Source organism: Nothoprocta perdicaria, unplaced genomic scaffold (genome assembly GCF_003342845.1).
Source record: "Nothoprocta perdicaria isolate Ctin4 unplaced genomic scaffold, notPer1 scaffold_105, whole genome shotgun sequence".
NCBI classification, from domain to species: Eukaryota; Metazoa; Chordata; class Aves; order Tinamiformes; family Tinamidae; genus Nothoprocta; species Nothoprocta perdicaria.
The window spans coordinates 2005126-2024969 of record NW_020454150.1 but is presented as its reverse complement, the minus strand read 5'-3'; the positions used below and the strand labels follow the sequence as shown (position 1 = coordinate 2024969).

Genomic DNA, 19844 nt, shown 5'->3' with positions numbered 1-19844 from the left:
GCACTTTGGGYTGCCCAGGATTGTACTAGCATGAGTTATCACTGTGACATGACCTGTGTAAAGCATAAAATTTCAAACAGTGATAAAGGGGAGACTSCCATTGCTTACTGCTCTGCTGTAACCACTCCAGAAAACAAGATCTGTGACAGATCCTCCAGCAGTCCTCAACCAGATTCCAACCAACCTGGCTTTTGTTTGCCCACAGCATAAAAGACATTCCATAAAAATGGGGACAATTCTTTTCTTCTCCACTGTATTGGCCAAGCTCTCATACATTTCTTTCTTTATTTCTTCCTTTACTGCCTCTATTTGTATCAAACATTGGAACTGTGATCATTCACCCAGGGCCACCTCAGAGGTTAAACTACTRGCAATGGCATTTAATTTATTGTGAAGCAGGAAGAAGAGCGCATTTATTCTAGATCAAACTGCCTATATGAAGAATCACTTTGGACTTCTCAAATGCTAAAAATACAAACAAGAGCAGATCCTCTACCTTTTTTTTTGAGRGAAAAGATGCTTTCCATCAGGATCCTAAATAGACTCTGATGCCATTAAACCAATTTAATGCCCACATACTGAACCCTAACTAACCTACCGCCCGAAAAAGGGGCTCCTTACCTCGGGTATCCAACCCCATTCCCTCGGGAAATCCAAAACAGAGCAGTTAAAACACTAGGGCACACCAGAGGACTGCTGTCCTTTTCCCTTCAGGGATAAACATTTGGCCTCCGCACAAACACATTCTGCACTTGAATTTGCAGTGTAAAAATGATGACCTACTTTGAAATGAAGCACACAACAGGCAAGGGCCACCAAGTACCAGAAAATGGCTGGAAGCCACAAACAACTAAAGTAAAAAGAGAGGCCTTTTTTTTTTATTTTTATTTTTTTTTCCTCCCCAGGTCCAAAAGGCAAATAGGAGACAGTCTCAGTTCATACACAAGGGATGTGAAAAGGCATGCCTGTGATTCCTCCTGCATGCCTCCTAACTTCACAGCCTTTCCCTTGCAAAAGGGCACTGCTCTGGATTTAAACCCCCTTCCAGAGCAGTAAGCAACAGAAACAAACCCCTTAGAGAGATATTTTGTGTTAAAGATGGCTTCAATACCCGGCGAGCCGTTCCCGCAGCGGCGGTACTCTGAGCACAGCGTGTGCTCGCTCCCTGCCAGCCCTTGTGCTTGAGAGCCGGGCTGGCTCCGCAGCAAGTTTGTTACTGCCCTGGGGGAGTATTAGATAATGAAGAGCTCCGAGTTCTCCCTTTGCTTCATGCCTGGGCTCATCCTGATGCGCCCCAGCAAGCTGAGTTTGCAGACTTTCCTTCTCAACTGCTTCCCCCTCCTCTTCTCCAGCCACCCAACGACATTTTTTACACATGAGCACTGGCAATTGCCTCTCCTGAAACAAGGTGAGTGACCCTTATTTAAGTCTGCTCAAGAGACTAAGAGGAGGATACAAGTTTTCAAACAGACGGGAGAGCTTCAGCTGCATGGGACAACCGTTGGGAAGCATCTCCAGACAACAGCCACCACCGAGGACAACCACGGGGCAGCTGCTACGGGTGACACGTGGGCAGGGGAGGGCTGTGCGGGAAGAAAGGTGACATTCATTACGCTTCTGAAGTCATGGAAGATGGACAGAGCTGATGCATCATTTCTGGACAGCTTAAAACAATGGAGAACATGTTCAGTGAAAGATTATTTGTGTKTTTATAGCCATTTGTTTCAAATAATCAAAGCCACGTGAGGGGCTGAGTGAAAACTTTTAGTGAAGAAAGACCCAAGAGTCCTGGAGCTATCRGCATTCCACCTTTGATGTGTTACCTAAGCCCTGCGTGTCGGTTACACTCACCTGGCAACGTGTACTTCCACATTATTGCTCTGAGATTCTTGAACTTAGGAACAGGTCTTAACAGCACGATGAAGAGGAAAGAAATTCACTGCAATTCGAAATAACCCAAAACACAACACATCATTTAGCAGAGCACAGCACCCTTCGCCATCCTCCAACAGCTGCAGCTGAGGAGGGAAGGGCAGAGGAGGGAACTGAGGATCATGTCTCTTGTTCCATGTAGCCACATTACAGAGGGAAGGTTGCAGTCAGCAGGAGCTGCATTTACACAGTTATTTACAAAGCAGCATATCTACCCATCTGCTTAAAAAAAAAATAATAAAAAATAAGAGCATAAGACCAAACCTCTTAAGAAAAGAGGCCCTGTGAGAAGTTCCTGATCTGCGCTCTGAGCCAAGCTCTTGCCTTTTACAACTGCCAAGCTTGGCCCTATTGCGGAAGCATCTGCATAAACTTGACTAATTAATTAAAGAATATTTTTAAAGCCCCAAAACCTGTTTAAGGTACCCTCACCAGGAGGATGGCAGCTGCATCACAGAAGGAGGATCAAGAAATTTCTTACTGACCAAAATATGTTCCAAGTCAAATTCGTTTTAAAAAACCTGAAAACTGAAATCCCTATGCCTTCTCACCCAAAGGCTCTTTTACTAATTTGTGGTGAAGGAAAAAAAAAAAAAAAAGGCTTACTTTAAAAAATCTATTTCTAAGTTTTCAAGCTGTCAAGCTGTTAAATATTATATTAACGCAACTAGCTTTGCTCTTAGGAAAATGAGAATTTAGATTGCTGTATGAGAAACCATCAGAAAAATTTAGCTCTATTAGTACTAAGGGACAGAAAAGACGTGTTTTTTTTGGTTTTTTTTTTAGTTTGCCCTATGCAACAATTCTCATTTTGCAATGATTTCACTGGGTGCCGATAGTGCCAATATCTGTTCATCCCCCAGATGCTCAGCTATCCAAGAGACCCAGCGGGTGCCATGGGAGGGTGAGGGCAGCACCTCCTTGCACGCCGCGGCCGAGGGGAAGGCGCACGTTCACGAGCAGCCTCCTTGCACCGCTCAAGCCCATTCGCGAGCCTGCCGCTCCACAAAGGCAGATCTCCTCTTTCCTGCACATCTCCTCTTTCCTCCAGCACATTTAGAAGCTGAATTCAACCCAGCATGAAGTTAGAGGCAGAGACATCCTATCAGGAAGGGAAAGGGGGAGCAGAGGGAGGAGGAAGAGGGAGGAGAGGGAAGCATCATAGAGCGTAATGAGGGAGGAAGGCAGCAGCCTCATCAGCGCCYGGCACGAGCCCTGCCAAGTCCACTTAGGGCGCTGCCGAACGCGATCACTGCAGAGCCCTGCAGACAGCGACTTGTTAAACACACAAACACCAACGCACCAAAAATTTCATGTTGCCTTGTACTTACTTAAGGGTAGCAATTAGATAAGGAACAGCACAGATAAACATGCAGGTTCAGATTTCCTACCTTTAAAAGTCATGTCTTCCAGTGAAGTGCTCTCTCAAAAGGGGTCCTGTCTGACAACTCTGGCCGTCGGCAGCCCAAGGACACACACGGAGCCGAAGGGAAAGCAAGGAATGATACAAAACCTCTTCACAAAAATCACACACGAGGTGAGCTGGCCAACCCTGCAAAGGCAGCTGGGCTGCACAGTTGGTAGGTGGCTGAACTGTTACAGGCAGCAGGGGCTGCCTTTGCCTCGCTCAGTGTCACCAAAACCTCTCAGAGCATTTTGTGAACCATACGGATGCAAGAATTTTAAGTGCAGAGAAATGGAAAAACGTAAATAAATTCACACTGAAGAGAGGACCTCACTGTGGAGCACAAGGAGCAGCGCTGAGCGAGCTGGTATCACCCACCGCAGCTACAGGTGGGCGGCGGGCAGCACGCGGTCCCGCACGCACAGCCCAGAGGCACAGCCCTCSGCTTCCCAGCGACCGTCTTGTCCTGCCGCTCCCGCCTGGAACGCTTCCATGTCGCAAATGCCAGAGAGGAGAGCGGGGATACAGCGCGCAGAGGGAGGCAGAGAAGCAGCGAGCGGCGGCGCTCGGGCAGCGCGGGGCCGCGCGGCTCCGCTCGGCGCCCTCGCTCCTCACGGCGGCAGCTCCATGGGCACGGTGGGAGCTCCGTCGGCACCGCGCGCCCCGGCAGCGCTGCAGACCCCCCGCGGCCCCTGCCCCGTGGCCACAGCACGGGCAGGTGCTGCTCYACCGGCAACAAGCTCTCCTTTTGTTGGGAGGCAGGAGGATCCGGAGGGAGCGCCAGGGAGAGGCCCCGCACGGAAACCGCATCCACAAGGTAGCGGGAGGTGGGGGCCGCGCGACGGAAGGGGAGGCAGCGGGCGCGGGGAGGAAGGAGCGGCGCACGCGGCGCCGCGGCCACTCGCTGCTTTTGGGGCTGGCACAGGTTTGCGGCGCCTTCAGACACGCGGCTGGCAGGACGAGGGGAACGACCCCCTGCAATGTAGGCCCCCTGCAATGTAGGCGGCGGCCGTAAATCACTTCTCCTGCCCTGACGTGGCTCAGTTTYGCTCTGGGAACTGATCTCATTAGCGGGAATAAAAGCCAAGCCGGAGCAAAGGCATATCAGCCAAGCACACACACCGAGGCACCGCCACCGCAGGCCTGAAACGGGCACCCATCTGCACGCGGGCGCAGGAAAAACACTGCCCCATGCTGCAAAAATAATACATGACCATGCTAGAAGAGCAAAGACCCAAACCTGGGAACATGTTCGGTGCCTATGTGCACGTGCCTGGTGCTGGGGCTGCAGCGCCCTGCCTGAGCCCCTGCAACACACCTAGGAATGGGCTCCTCCGCGATGCCCTGGGCAGCGGCAGCGCAGGCAGCGCGGGCTCCGGCCACGGCCGCGCTCCCGGCTCGTCCYGCGGTGCTCCGGGCTGCATTCCCTCCCGCTGCCGGTGCCCGGCAGAAGCAGGTTTGCAGACAGGATGACACACTAGCACACATTTCCACGGGAGTTATTTGAACAGGAGCTGACAGCGCGCTGCAMACACCTCTGCAGGAAGACGCTGAAAAGCCAACGCTCCGGAATGTTACAGGATATTAAAGAGCTTTGCGAGGGGCCTGACTCTGATTGATTTAGCTGCTGCCTCTACCATAAGGCAAAGAAAGCACCTTTTACAAATACTCTCCTGACAGTAACAAGCTAAAAAGAAAAACAGAAACAAGAGCCAATTATTGCCTATATTTTTTTTTAACCTGCTTTTTCACTATGCCTAGTATCTCTCAGTCAAATTGACTGGGTGGCTGCACTAAGTCTCCTGTCTGTCTCTACAAATTGTTCTTCCCTCTGCCTCATGGTGACAGGATGCGAACAATGGAGCTAAGGGAGAAAATGGTTTAAATGGTTTATTATGCTCAGACCATTCCCCTACTAAATGAACAAGAAACCCAACCCACAACGGGTATGKGGGTATGTATTCTTCATGTCTTGTAATGGACAAAGATTTGCTCAGTGTTGTTTCATTTCATATGTTCATTTCAGGAACATAACAGAATATCCATGTCTTTAATATTAAAACTGAAAAGAGCACTGAAGTCTTTCAGAAAGAAAAATACATATGCAATGTATTGCAACTTGCTAAATGGTGAATAAAASATCATTTGTGGATACGGATTACATACAAAGAATCAGTACTGCATCCACTGCTGTCCCTCACAAAAAACAAACACACCACCAAAAAAGAATCCAAGTAAGTTAAATAGAGAGCCTCCTAAAACTGTGGGATACATATCTAGGAGAGACAACTATTTATTTTGTCTCTCAGAAAAACCAACATGTCATTCTACAAGGCAGTGCCGCAAGGCTCCAAGCCTCTCTACTTTGTCCACTGTAGAGGGATGATGATTATGATGACAAGATTTTTTGTTTATACTTAGCCTAAAGCCATTTAATTTTTTAGCTTCTGGTGGCCTCTATGCCAGTAAACAAATCATTTCCATTCAAGCTGCAAAAGGCAGATTTTGGAAACCTCTCAATACCCCACTAATCACAAAGAAAACGAAATCTTAACTCTCAGCAAGTTAGGACAGATTATAGAATAACTGAGATTTTCTTGACTAGTTTTCATCAGACACAAATCACATTTTCCTCCAATCTCCAAAACTTTACAGAGGTTTGAGGATTCCTGGACACTTGCTGATAGTCTTTTCAAGCGTACTCCACTGGAGAACACCAGACACTGCTGCCCACGTGCAGGAAAACGATTAACTTTTGCTCACTGCCTAAAGTCCAAACTTCAGTGTCTCTCTCCAAGGCTAGACCTCTTCTCTCCCATCCTCCCTGCCCAAACCTCCCAACCTCCACTTCTCCACTCAGAAAAAACAAATGTATATATTTATTTATGAGAGAAGCTTCCTCCCACATAAACATCACTGAGGGGCTCACACAGCCACAAGTAGATGCACTGAGATCAGCAATATCTTCCTAAACAGCTAGTCCTACCTACGCAGCTCCAGCATGGAATCCACAGAGCACTGGAAAGAAAGGGGGAAATTCTGCGGGTTAGTGCCAACAGGAACACGAGTTTTTCTGTCGTGAAGATCTGGATAACCACGAAGCCTCTGTAATGATCCCTGAGCAGGCTGCACGCGCCACAGGGGCCTTTCCGACCCCGCTACGTGATCTCTGTGTTCAATGTCCAACGCACTTTAATCCCTGCAGCGCGAGCTGAGGTGCAGCCCCGGAATTACACAATTTTACAGCAGTGGTTTTCCACCAGGATCAGCGGGCTGTTTCTAAGGGCTCTAATGAAAGCATGCCAGGAAAATCAAGCCAATCATCTGCAGGTTTTAATTCACTGCACAGGTATCAACATCTTTTTGGAAAATTTTTGCAGATCAGTCAATTAAAGCACACTCTGAAAATAACTTTCATTAGAATAATGTCCAAGAAAATTAAACACAAAAAGGTTTATCATGACTGAGATTGAGATCGGCATTTCTGGACCAGCCTGTATCTTTTTTTCCCCTCTATTTCTAATACTCATAACCTGCTTTATAGCCTCTGCAAAAGCCAGTTGAAAAATAGAACCAACTATTATGAGAAACCAAAGGGACCTGGATGTATCTAATTTAAGAGCTGTAGCAGTTACAAAAATAGCAAGAGTRTTTGCAATATTTTCTCTAGTTCACTAGAGTCACACTGTGTAATGGCATAATTCCTAAGATGCTCTTAGACACAATCCTCTCGATATGCTCTRTTTCAGTAGCTTAAAAGCGTATATGAGCAGCAAGGTAAATAATGTTTCAAGTAAATGGCCTTAGTTTCTGGATAATCCAATCTTGAAAAGTTAAATAAAAAAGGAGGAAAATCCCATCTTTCCAAGCAAATCTATAGGAGTCCTGACTTCCTACCCMACAGAAACCAAGTCTATTAATCCTCTCCTAGCTGTCTCTGACATTTATTGGGCCGTACTGCAAAGTGTTCACTTGAACCTCGGAAATGACTTCAAATGAATAAGACAGGCAGATTTTTAATGCTGCCCCATGCCAGCCAGGCCACGCCACCCTGCGCTGTGCCAGATGGCCAGACATAAGCTTTTTTGTTGTACAATTTTCAAAATTCCTCAGCTTTAAGACCGTATTAACATGGGTTGCATCTGTGGCATGAACAGGCCTAAACGGTTCTTGAACAACCGAGAAGGAGCAAGGTGCTCCTTTATTTAGCTTGCGTTCTTTGAAATACCTCCTTGGCCAAGGCTGGATCCGCGTGCGCAAAGCTCCGCGCCGATAGCGCCGTCCCCGCACGGTCCGTAACCTCTGGGCAGACACGCAGCAAATCCAGCACCACTGACAGCAAGATGCCAGGCAAGAATYTCTCACCCAGCTCTTCAGTCGCCACCGCACACAAGGCTCCTCTGTGCACCGGGCCCTGCCCCTGATTCTTTGCCCGTTTCATCGATTCGCTTCRCTTTACAACACTGTAGAGACAACAAACAGGACAGGCGGCAGCCAGCGCCACACGTTTTGCAATGCTSCCTGGGGACAGCAAACACCAAACATGTTTGCTCACAAATTTATTTTGAAAAATGCCAGGAGAGAGAAGACCCCTTTCCCATCTCTTTTACGCTCACAGATAAAGAAAGATGAAGGTCAGTTTTCATCCCTGCATCTCTGCCTATATGATCAATGATAAATTAACAGATTAATGATCAATGATAAATTAACAGATGTCAATTTGATCTTAATAATGGTATAGAAGGTGATCACTTCTTCCTACATTCCCCCCCCCCGCCCCCAAGTTGTTTCATTTGTGCCTTTTTCAGACCTGCCAGCCAGTTTTAACCAAAGATTTATGTTTCTAGCAACTCCGAAGGACCATCTCTTGCCTAGCCTTCCTTTATGGGTCACTACTGAAGGACTCTCTTACACCTACTAAGCATCCCAAAAACCAGAATTCCTTTCAGCTTCTTCTATCCTTTCTCCACTGAGTACTGGGTAGTAGGAATCTAGATTACCTTAGTTCTTCTAGAAAAAAAAATGGGTACAGAACAACTTCTCTGGGGATCATTGAGGGAAAGCCTCATCCTCTTCAGCAGCCTTAGGACAGACTGAGGATTGAAGCAGGCATTCATCCCAACWCCCTTCAGTATTTGCTTGCTTATACAGGAAGAGCTTCCCAGTATAAATCTCCCCTAACAAACCAAATGCTGCCACAATTGAGGGCAGGGGGAAGATGTGCCCTTCAGGCAGCTGAAGGTACGATCTGCTCAAACCTAAAAAACACACTTTCTTTGCAGCAGATTTAGATTTCTAGCTGGTTTGAATGTTTATGTTGCCAAGGGTGAAATCTACCCTACCTGAAATTCAAGTCAAAGACAAATATGTCACATTAGCTTTTTCGATCTGCCCTTGAAACAGACAACTGCCTGGATCTTAGGAAGTTTAGATGTAGCTGCTTATGGGATTAAAGGAAAAAAATACTAAAGGTGTGTACTCCTAAAAATATACCTCTGTCCCTCGGAGCAGTTGACAAGCAAGACACCGTCCATGTTGTTTGGAATAAAGTGTCTTTTTGAGATGACAACAATTTCTGAGGTTCACGTGATGAGAAACTCTTTTCTTCCAGCTTGGAGGTGCAGAGGGGCTCCGCCATGGCACCCACCGTGCCCATGCTCTGAACTCGATGCACATCAGGGTTTGGGCCAGGCAGCCTCTCCCCTYGTTCATCTGTCTCGCTACGTAACTGCAGGTGGCAGGGCCCTACGGCCACCAGTCGCCTCTGTGGCCCTGACCGGGTCCCCCTTGGGGCAGCCACCATCCCCTGCCTAAGGTCCACTGAGCCCTGGGCCTTTAGTCATCCCTCCAGGGATGCCTCCTGCAGCCCTGCTCCAGCCCTGCCTCCTGGATCAACTCTCCTGGACAGACTCCCATTGTGGATGCCATGGCTTCACCCAACCTTGTCTCTGGCTCCGGTTCCTTGTGAGCAACTCCCTGGATGGCCCCTGAGCCTGGTCCATCACTCACCCTGCTTGGGGCTCCACAGACCTTGCTACCAGCACCATTCAGGCCGCGTGAGGCTGTGTCCATGGGAGAAGACACTGCCCGTGCTGGGGTTGTCCCCAACTCACCTTCCTTTAGGGACAGCTGGTCCTCGCAGCTGGGGCATCGCGGTTGCAGGGATGGATTTAAATGTAATTGGAAACAATATTCATCTCTTCTGACTCAGGAACGGACAGGTCCTTTCTGGGAAACCTTCCCAGTTCTCCATAATCACAACCTAAGTTGATTTCCAAGCCTTTAAGCATGGTTTTAGGACAGGTCTTGGCAGTTCCGCCCGTGMCTTAGCCCCTTAATGCATCAATAACTTTAATGTCAGACACAGAAAATATAATCTGAGACACTAATACTGTTTTTGTAAAATATACGCACATGAATCATGACTTGAGTTTCATTTTGCTGGAGAGGTGAAAGAAAGGAGAAATATGTATTTGCATTTGCAGTAGAAAACTTAATGATAACAAGTTATTTTTCCACATTAAAATAGGAAAAAAGCTCCTGATTTACTGAACACATTATTTCCCCATCACAAGACTATATTTATTTACATGCATGGCAAGAAGGGCGACAAGGCCTGAAGATAAGCCATTCAATTGACAAATAGATGATGGATTTAAAAGACAGAAAGTGCCCCTTCCACTTAGGGCACCCTAAGTCATGCCCTTCTGCTGCATGACAGAATCTCACTAACAAACTTGGATCAATCCTACAAGAGGAATTGGCTACTATACCCTGTTCCAGACAAGGAGATGAGGAACAAAGAAACGTCGGCAGACAAAGATCTGACTGGCAGGACAAAACAAAAGACCCAGGTAGGACCTGAGAAAAAGAYGAGGTATAAAATGGAAGAGAAAAGGAATAATTTGTCCCTCTTTTTCAGCTATGACTGAATAGAGCTGCAAGATCATGTTAACTCAGGCAAGTAAAAGCTTATATAAAAGTTTCTTAGAATTGGCTCTCCCTTCTCCTTTCTTTAATAGTTTATCTGTGGAATATTCTTGGCACAGGCCTCTCACTGCAGGAGACATTAAAATACTATCAACCAAAATGAAAGTTTTGCTAAAACAATGACTGGATTAATCACGGGTAAGCCCACAGAAAGGCCAAAGCCCCCTGTGAAATTAGTGAAGTCAATCTGCAGTTTGCAATACRGTTACTTTCATGTAAAATCAAAGGGGTTCTACACGGCCTACTTGACTACATATTCTACGTCACGGTCCATTTTWAAGTATTTTTTCTGTACTTGAGTAATTAGACACAGTGATTAAGAGAACTTGTGTTTTATACTACTTTTTTCTTGTCAGCTCTGTAATCTTGCTCCTATTTCTGCACTTCTGTCTTCTTTCCCCATTCCCTGGGCTTTGTGTCAGTGAATCTAAAGGTGCAGTGGCAGAAGATTAGCTGTATATCAGGTTTATCGCGTGAAATAATTCTCCTTTTGCTGTTCTGGCTTTGATGCCATGTATACATGGACATTAGTACAATATATAATACATAGCACTAATGATATCTTCATTTCCTCATTTAATATATTTCTTTTCCACACAAAGTGGCTATGGAATAACACAACTATTCAATCTGGRCAGGATTCTGATTTGGTCATTATGACCGTTCTACTCCATTACAGATTTTTATATAATTTATTCTTTTTCTTTTCTCGAGTTTCCAAAAAAATACTCCTGGCTTCTATCACCCTTCTGTTCCCCATAACACTTTATTACTAGCACAAAAATCTTTGTATTGTGTTTCAAGTTATTTTTGCTCCTTTACTAGTCTCTGCAGACTGTAGCTRTACAGTTGACATCCAAAGGGTTACAGGAGACAAGATTTACTATTTGTATCTCACTGAAAGGGCGACCTGTGAAAGAAGCGACACACCACACAGGTCCTACTTCTTTTCTGACCCTCTGAAATACTTTTATCTGACAAGAACCCGAGGTCTGTGTCTATACATTTCCAGGAGAAATCAGGGCTAGAGTTGAGGGAAAGAGAAAACAGCTGCGATGCGAGGGGGCTGGAAAAGGGCTGCCAAAGGAAAGTGGGGCTGCAGAGCCTTGTGCTGGAAAAAACCCTCTGACTGACCCACGGCCCCAGGCTCATCTATGGCTTCCCAGGAAAATCAGGGCTGGGGTTCAGCTCTGAAYTGAGAGAAAGCAGAGAGCAGCAGCATGAGCAGGGCTGGGCTGCAGTGCATCCCCCTTCCCCCTGCTATGTTTCAGCACTAAGCCCCAGCCGGGAGCAACTTCCCTCCACAAGAAGCAGCACAAGAGCCATCCCGAAACGCACTGCTCTGCTACGTGCCTTCCCTCCTGCACCCCTGCCTCTAATTTTCAGCACAGCCAAAGCCATAAAGCTCTGCTCACAGGAGACAAGCTGAGATACCCTCCCACCGGGAACACTCCAGGCCTTCTGGTGAAAAGGTAGTTCAGATGTGACTTCCCTAGCGCGCGCACACACACACACAACCAGGTCACTGCTGCTATTTCCAAGCAAAGGCTGCAGGAACCTTTCAACTGAGGCGCAACAACATCAGCTCTCTTCTGCAGCGCCCGCTGTACAAACTTGCACTCTTAACACAAGACTGAGGTTTTCAAAGTTTAGCTGCACCTGGAAGCCATAAATGTCACAGAAGCCCAAATCTGAGTCTGGCATCAGACACCTGGGCAGGACCAGTGCTTTTCTGCTACATTACAGTATGGTCTACTCTAATATAAGCCAGTTCCTTACCTAAACACACCCTGTAAGAACTACCTTCCCTCACTATTCATCCACAGAGAACCAAGGAGAAAAAAAAGTAGGACTCCCTCCCTTCAACATAGAAACCCAATCCAATATTTCTATTTTTAATTACATTTATGATATTTCCTGTGGGCTTAAGTCATGAATGCAGTTCCAGTACGCTGGGAGCAACATAAATATAGTCATCCCCAAAGGAAACTTACAGCTGTTATGCACGGGTCAGAGATTCTGTGAAAAGTAAAATCTGAAACTAAAAGCCTTTTAGCCTACTTCCTTCCCATTCCTTTTCAAAGTCACTTAATGGATCCTGAACAACATTGCCCTGAATACTGCCCGCAAGTTATGCAAGTAGTAAATCTATTTAAATAAAATAATATTTAGCAATAAGCAAGCACTCTTTCCCATCTCACCCAGGAGTTGCATCAGAAAGCTGCTTCTGATCCAAATTAACATGCTGCCACTTCACAGTGACCTGTGTGCGACTGCAGACAAGCAGCGTGGCACTGCTTGCCCTGCCAAGCCCCTCGGCCGGGAAGCAGCAGGGCAGCTTGACCGTGCTGCAAAAAAACCACATTCCTTCTTCCACCCRACTCTTTGCCTTTTATTTTGACACAAGACCATTTAAAAGGTATTAAGTGAGCCTTTTCCTCCCTAAACCTGGAGACCCGAGGCCACGGAAAGTCCAAAGATTCAGCACTTACCTCTGATCACGACCTGGGGAAGGAAAAATACTCATCGGCTGCTTCTCTCCTAGGCACAGCGCTCTGTTCTAAAATAAATAAARGAGAAACAAGGCTTTAAACAGTGCTTCTCTCTGCCGTCCCTAAAGTTAGCCTCCRTCACTGTTTGTAAACATTTACTTAGCAGGAGCACCTTGGCTCTCCAGAGCAAGGTAATGATTACACGGCGCTCCGGCGGCACGGGCACGGAGCGGGGCGGCCACGAGAGCCCGGCTGGCACCGGCGCCGCGCTGACGTCGGGCCGCTCTTCACGGGCCCGATTGTGCAAGAGCGAGACAGAGCGGGGCGAGACGCGCGGCGACAAGGGCCGGAGAAAACCGGGAGCCTGGATTTGGAGGGAAAGCACGAAGGGAAAAGCAGGGCGGCAGCACGAGCAGCCACGGCACCAGCTGGGAACTGAGCAAGCCGGCAGGGTCCTCGTGCGCTTTCTCACCGCTCCTCATTAATATCGCTGCCTTGGAAAGGGCCAACCAGGCGAACCACAAGCTGTGCTCCCTTAGTCTTGGCCGCGGCTTGGTCACTTYGATAAAGCGCCAGTTGTGTGACAAAGCCTGCACGGCTCTTGCCAAGCACATGAAAGAGCTGGGGCCATTAGGCAGCCAGCGAAAGAGAAACAGAGCAGCAAGGAGGGAGCTGCCGGGTCCCCCAGCCTACRTGGGGCGAAGCACCATGCGGCATTTTCTGTACACGCTGAGCTTCGCCTTTCCTGGGAATATCAGAACAGTGGATGCAGACAAGCACTAGTTTAGGAAAATGTACCTGCTCTTTCTCAGCCTTCCTCTATGCACAAAGCTTCCTGCTTTATTTTGATTCAAAGTCATTATGGAGCTTCACAGAACAGTTCTAAGAAGGCAGAAAGAAAAAGCCTGTGTCTGTGGCCTCTACAAACCTGAGCTCATCAGAGCAAACCACAAAACAGTCAGATGCGACAGCAAAATGACTGCAGCTAAATCACAAGGGGTGATTGTTTGTTGTCACTGTACCAACAACAAAAAATATTTTTCACAGAACCAAGACTATCTGGTGAAACTCACTGAGCAGCACAATCAAATCAGGAAGTTTATTATTAACATTTGTACTAGAGCACTGCATACAACTTCCAATTAACGGGACTGAAGCCAGGCTGCCCACGGGGACAAGMTGCCCCTCACATTTCCCTACAAAGCACATTGCACCTTTGGGCACCAACTACTTCCAGGCGGGACCTCCTCCTACGATGGAGTACCGCTCTGCTCTTGCTGTTTTTATTCTGCGGAACAGAGCAGGCATGAGAGAAAAAACCTCAAAAGCACCAATCTAACCTAAGCAGGTGGCCGTGCCAGGCCCTGCACTCGGGAGAGCAGGCAGGCCGCAGCAGGCACCTTCCAAACGCAGAGCGCACGTGCAAGAGAGACGCAGGCTGCAAATCAGTTTTCCTGTAGCCTTTAAAAAATGCCCCTTCCTCACATTGGAGAAGCTTGGAAAAAGCTGCATCAATGAGGAAAAATCACCCCAGCCCTTCGCAGTGCCCCAGTTTTCCACTATGGCACATCACAACTGAGAGAAGTAGAAGCTCAATCGGGGTAAGAGGAGAGGGCCAAATTAAACACCAGTTGAATGGGTGGGCAACATATTTAAACCGAGTGCAATAACAGATAAGTAACCAATGATTTCACCCAAAATATTGATTTAGTACTATAGATATAGTACTAGTATATGACTGGAATTGGCCAGGTCTGATTTCACAGTAAGGCTTATTCCTTTCAAAAACCTTATTCCAAAGGGGCGTTTAAAGCAACACGAGGGGATGACACTGCTGCATTTCCAMAGAAAGCCGAGTCGAGCGGCAAAAGCCGTGTCTAGCAGCTTTCCATTTCCCTGCCCCATACATATTCGTATGTGTGTGCCAGCTGCGAGCAGCAACCAGATTTGGGGGTCTGGAAAGCCCCTAGCACAAAGGGCAGGTTCCTACTGCTACCAACAGCTCCTTCCCAATGCCTCAACAGAGAAGGAACAACACACTTCATCTCTAGGCATCAAAACGAGTACGGACGGAATGAACTTGGCCTTGTGCACAATTCAGTGATTGGGGAGGATGTCACCGGCTCTAGGATCATGGAAGTTTTTCCTGTGTTTGTACCTAGTTACATATTGACCAGCCGGAGGAATGGGGYGGGAAAGCTGCTGCAGGAGCAGGAACCCGGCCCGGCGGATCCTGCAGGCACTGCTTTCCGTGCCATGTGCCCGGGYAGCCTTGATAAGCAGTGACATTTGTAATCCTGACAACTTTATTTCTTAAAACACCAGCCAAACGGGAAGTTTCATTCACTACTCTGGAAGAAAGGCCAAACCTGAGTGTAACAGATGCTGCCCACGACACATGGGAGAGCGTGTGTGTGTGGTCCCCCTCACCAACACGAAAACGGGAGGGGTGCTCAACTTTTCTAAGACTTGAAACCTTAATATTTGTACTAATCAAATATAACAGGATCCACTTAGTCAAAAGAATGGTATTCGTATGGGAGCCCAAACATGAGTAGAACTATTTTCCCACAAAGATTTAATCCCCAGCCTGGGCAAATGTTCCAAATAGCACTAGACAGACAATAATTCTGCTTTAGATATCTTTGTAGTAGTTACATCAGAGAAACACGGCAGTTCTCAACCACTTAGTTTAAGAAGAATTAAAAAAAAAACAGTGAAAAYACGTAACAATAAAGCAACACATTGAGAAAACATGAAAGTAACTCTATGCGATCTAAATATAAAAAGATTTACATGGACATGAACAGAAAGTAGGAAGCCCTGCTTAGCAAGTGGCAGGGGGAGATTTTTACTTAATTTCTCTAAAAGAATAAATCAGAGAATAAGAAATACAGGAAGAAAAATAAATGAGGCTTGCATTTCTTCCTGGATGCCATATACTGCACAAGACAGCTCAAGTAGGTGTGCAGCTTTACAGCTCAGAGCTGCAAARACCTCACACACCAACAGCAGGTGTGAAGCGCGGTAGGTAGGGGCAGAACGGAACAGGAAAAGCAAACAGGAAAGAAGGGGAAAACATACCCCAGAGAGGAGGAGAAAGGGATGAAAGTTCTGAGAGACACAGTGGAAATCAAGGAGCAATTAGCAGAAAAAGTCATTGTTGGGAATTGTAAATGCTCAAGAAAGAAGCACTATGGAGAAAACTGCATTTCCTGGCACGATCTCCAAGGAAGTGTGAGAGAAGGCAGCAGAGATATGCTTGAAATAGTTAATCAGGGACATCTGCCATCAAAGTAGATTATCTTAACACATACAGCTCCTCCATGGCTCATTTATGTGCATCCAGCAGAACTGGTTTGAGAAGGGAAATGGCTTGCAAGACCCAGCGAAGCTGTTAAGTGAATGTGTATTTCTTATAAGGAAAGGCAAGGTTATTTCCAAAGTTCTCAAAATGATCTCATAGCTTATTCCCAAACCTCTTGTATGAAGGGGAGCCTTCAGTGTAAGACACTAAAGGGACTTGCTAACGGAAAGGCACAAAGAAGRAGCAGTATTGGTCAGATAATGTTGTGCCAATGGCTTCATATGCTCCTCCTTCAGGCAATGCACTTCTTTGGATCTTAGTAGCCCCATGCTTCCCAATAAGCAAAAACAAAGCAAATCAGTTGCCATTGAGGCTAATGGGGAAAAAGGAATGAGTTACAACTGTCTTCTCAATGTTGCAGTCTAGCAACTAAAACCATGTCACTTTTGTGATAAGAAAGGTGAAGAAAACGGAAATGACTTTGCAGTAAAACCATTAAGAAAAGATCTTTCCTTATTCTCTTACTGTTACTGCTCTCAACACACAGGTGGGAAGCAAACAGCTTTTTCAGCTGATGAAATTCCACTGATACAGATCTCTCCTCGCTGGTCCTGTGGAAGGAAAAATCTGAACCTGTGTGTCAGAGATGCCTCCTACCAGCATTGCAGATCCTGCCACAGATCCAGGGCTGTCCGAGAGCCGTGGCCTCGCGGAGGCGCTGGCCTCCAGGAGCCAAGGGCTGCCTTGGGGCACAGACCATCCGCAGGGCTCTGCTCGTGCTCCCCGTCCCGCACCCTTCGCTGTCCACACCAACCCAAAGAAATAACAGCCCTAACCTGAACCAGCCTTTCCCTCATCTTAGTCTATCCGAAAAAGCAAATCCTCATCTCTCCTGCACCATCTTAAAGCCATTGTTATCTTAAGAAAAGGTATGTTTACAAAATGAGCAAACAAATTATCAGGTTGATGAAAGACAGGGAAATGTTAGGTTTCCAGACAGCCAGCTTGAAAACACCTAGGAGCCAGATTTTCATGGGAAAGAATTTAATGTCAACAGAAAAACTATATAAAGGCTTCATGCCTAAATGGTGATACTAAATTTACAGTGAAGTTCCAGCCACCATGGAGAAATTCAAAAGGAGGGTCATTTATTTCTCTTATTTTATCCCTCCTTTAAATATATCAAATGAAGTCAGGGGCTTGCTAACCTTAAGTCCATGTAATTCCATCTCTACATTTTTCATTTATGATTGTCAATATTTGATCTGGCTGCTGCTGTCCCTTCGTGCTCCTTATGCTTTCTTTTATCTGTCTTTTATCATAATGTGAAGTACACTGTACATTAGAGGCGATTCTTTCAATATCTGTGAAAGAAGCTAAGTTATAAACACCTCCTCACTTAACCCCACAAACAGGCCTACAATGTTAAAAAATGACAATTYCCAAGTTACAACCTCCTTCCACTGCTAAGGGGCTAATTAAAATTTAAAAATGTTCATTTTCATAAAAAGTAAAAATCCAATAAGGCAAATATTCTCTACCCAAATAAAAGATATAAAACACAAGTTTGATACAAGTATAAGAGGATACTGCRGTGAAGAAATTGGAGTTGTGCCTAAAATTCAGTTCGAGTGTGCTCTTTAAACAGCCTTCCCAGACTGCAGCTTCAGGGTCCAGAGACACGGTTATAACTTCCAAGCTGCCCAGTAAGCGGCCACAGCAAAACCAGCTGTACAGAAATAATGCTTAATGAAAAAAAGATACTCCATCCAGTAAACCCCATCACAATTACTGATACGGGCCTTCTTCCTGGATGGAAAAAGGGCGAAGCTGAATGAATTCCAAATCTGGCAGCAGAATAAATATGGCATTTTGCAGCCAAATTGCGAGGGGATGAAGCTTGTTAGCCAAGCTGCTGCATCCGCACCTAACTGAGCACCTTTTGCCTTACTGAATAGGTGAGAGCAAGGAAACGTGCCTAAGTGGCAAGGCAGAAAACAGCTAAAACCAACTCCTGCTTCCAGAGGGAGAAGGGGAGAGAAGCAACGAAAACTTCTTACCCAACTTCCACGTGCTGAGGCCGGTGTCAGGCCGGCKGCGCTCCGACACGGCTCCGATCTTTCGGATCTCCCTGGCACGGGAGGCAGCGCCGTGTGCGCTCTCCTCTCCTCCTGCCACAGCTTTTTCAAGCTCTGCTCCTGCCTCTGCCCCGGGTGCCGATGGCAAACGCTGCAGGTGCCGACGGCAAATGCCGCAGGTGCCGTGGGCTGGTGTGGAGCAAGTGCGGAACAGCCGGTTCCCCCCTCCCGGGGGCTCCTTGCTGCCGCTGTGCTTGGCTGCAGAACTGCTCCAAGCCTCGCCAGACCTTGTCATGGAATCGATTGGAAACGCGCACCCGAGCCCCTGCCTCCGTATGGCCGGGCTTGGAAGCACATTTCAGAGCGCTATTTTAGCTCTGCCTCCCAGCCTCCCTTCTTCCTCCAAACTTCTGGGGCCACCGAGGTAAAGCAATCTGGCACAAGATTCATTTTTAAAAGAATTAAAGTGCTGCAGCTGTCTGATCCCAGGGTCTATTACTGCTTAGAAAAAGCTCTTTGCATGAACCAGCTACTCTTTTTTTCCCCTTATGTTCCCTGAAACAGCACTTAGAGATTGCGGCTATTTGAAAGAGCAGCGCACAAAGCACGGAGAGGAAGGGAATTCCACCCCTTTTAATGCTACAGGTGTGAGAACTCACCCCTATCCTTTTACCGTGTCTGTTCAAGTCACCCATCTCACCGTGTTGACTTGCCAGGAAGAAGGGCCCCTGGAGAAGGTGCCCACGATCAGCCCAGCTCAGCTGCAGCACCACAAAGGCTTTGGGCTCAGCTGACCCAAGGGCCCCTGGGCGCTGCCTCCCCGGCACCGGGTGCGATGGGCGCGCGGCGCCGGAGCCCAGCGGTCGCCTGGGGCAGCGCTGGGCCGGCGCTGCTCGCAAGCCCTGTCCCCGAGCAGCACGAGAGCCCGGCGGCTCCCTCGCTGCCTCRCTCCGCGGCTGCATCCCTCACGGAACGAGGAAGGCAGCTTTGTGCTCCAGATGGACGGAATACTGCCGCCTCCCTTCTTATTTTCTCTTCAGATCTCAAGCTGAAGGCTCTCTGATGCCTACCAGTTTTTGCTTCCCCCTTTCCCTTCGACCCTGCAGTGGCTCAGGCCAAATCCATCCCTGATTAAACTCCATGTGTTGTCATGTAAAGGTCTGGCCTCGCTGGCGTGCCCGAGCACCATCGAGGGCTCCCGCTTCGGCTCCGATCGGCCCCAGGGACGGATGGCCTCCGAGGGCCAAGCGAGCCACAGCCCTCACCTATCGCACCCCTGGGGACCACAACACCCGCCTGCGACCTGGGAGAGGACACACACCAGCTGCCAATTTWAAAAGCCTATGGCAGAGCAGTTGAGTATTATCACCACAGGATGCTGCCCAACAGCGTTTCAGTAGATGAAACGCAGCAGGAACCAGTGTGTAAGACAATTTCTTTTTCCCTCCATCGAGTTCCGATCAAATACCTTCTWTTTTAAGGCAGGTGAAAAACAATCTGCAGAAGAAGAGCCTCCAGCCTTACGTGAGGCTTACCTGTCAGCACGGGAACCTGACCCAATGTATGTCACAGATGCTCAGGGCTCAGAGGCTGCACTGACATTTCTGCTTTGCAGGTGTGTGCACATCCACACCAGTGCA

At 47.4% G+C, this 19844-nt stretch overlaps 1 long non-coding RNA gene across 2 annotated transcripts in view; it reads right to left on the bottom strand.

Moving 5' to 3' along the window:
- Window positions 1-19844, bottom strand: part of LOC112951856 — a 97885-nt gene that overhangs the window by 10618 nt on the left and 67423 nt on the right. For both annotated transcript variants that reach the window (XR_003250284.1, XR_003250283.1), the window contains one exon: window positions 12820-12887. This is a non-coding gene — a long non-coding RNA (uncharacterized LOC112951856). The remainder of the gene's footprint in view (window positions 1-12819; window positions 12888-19844) is intronic.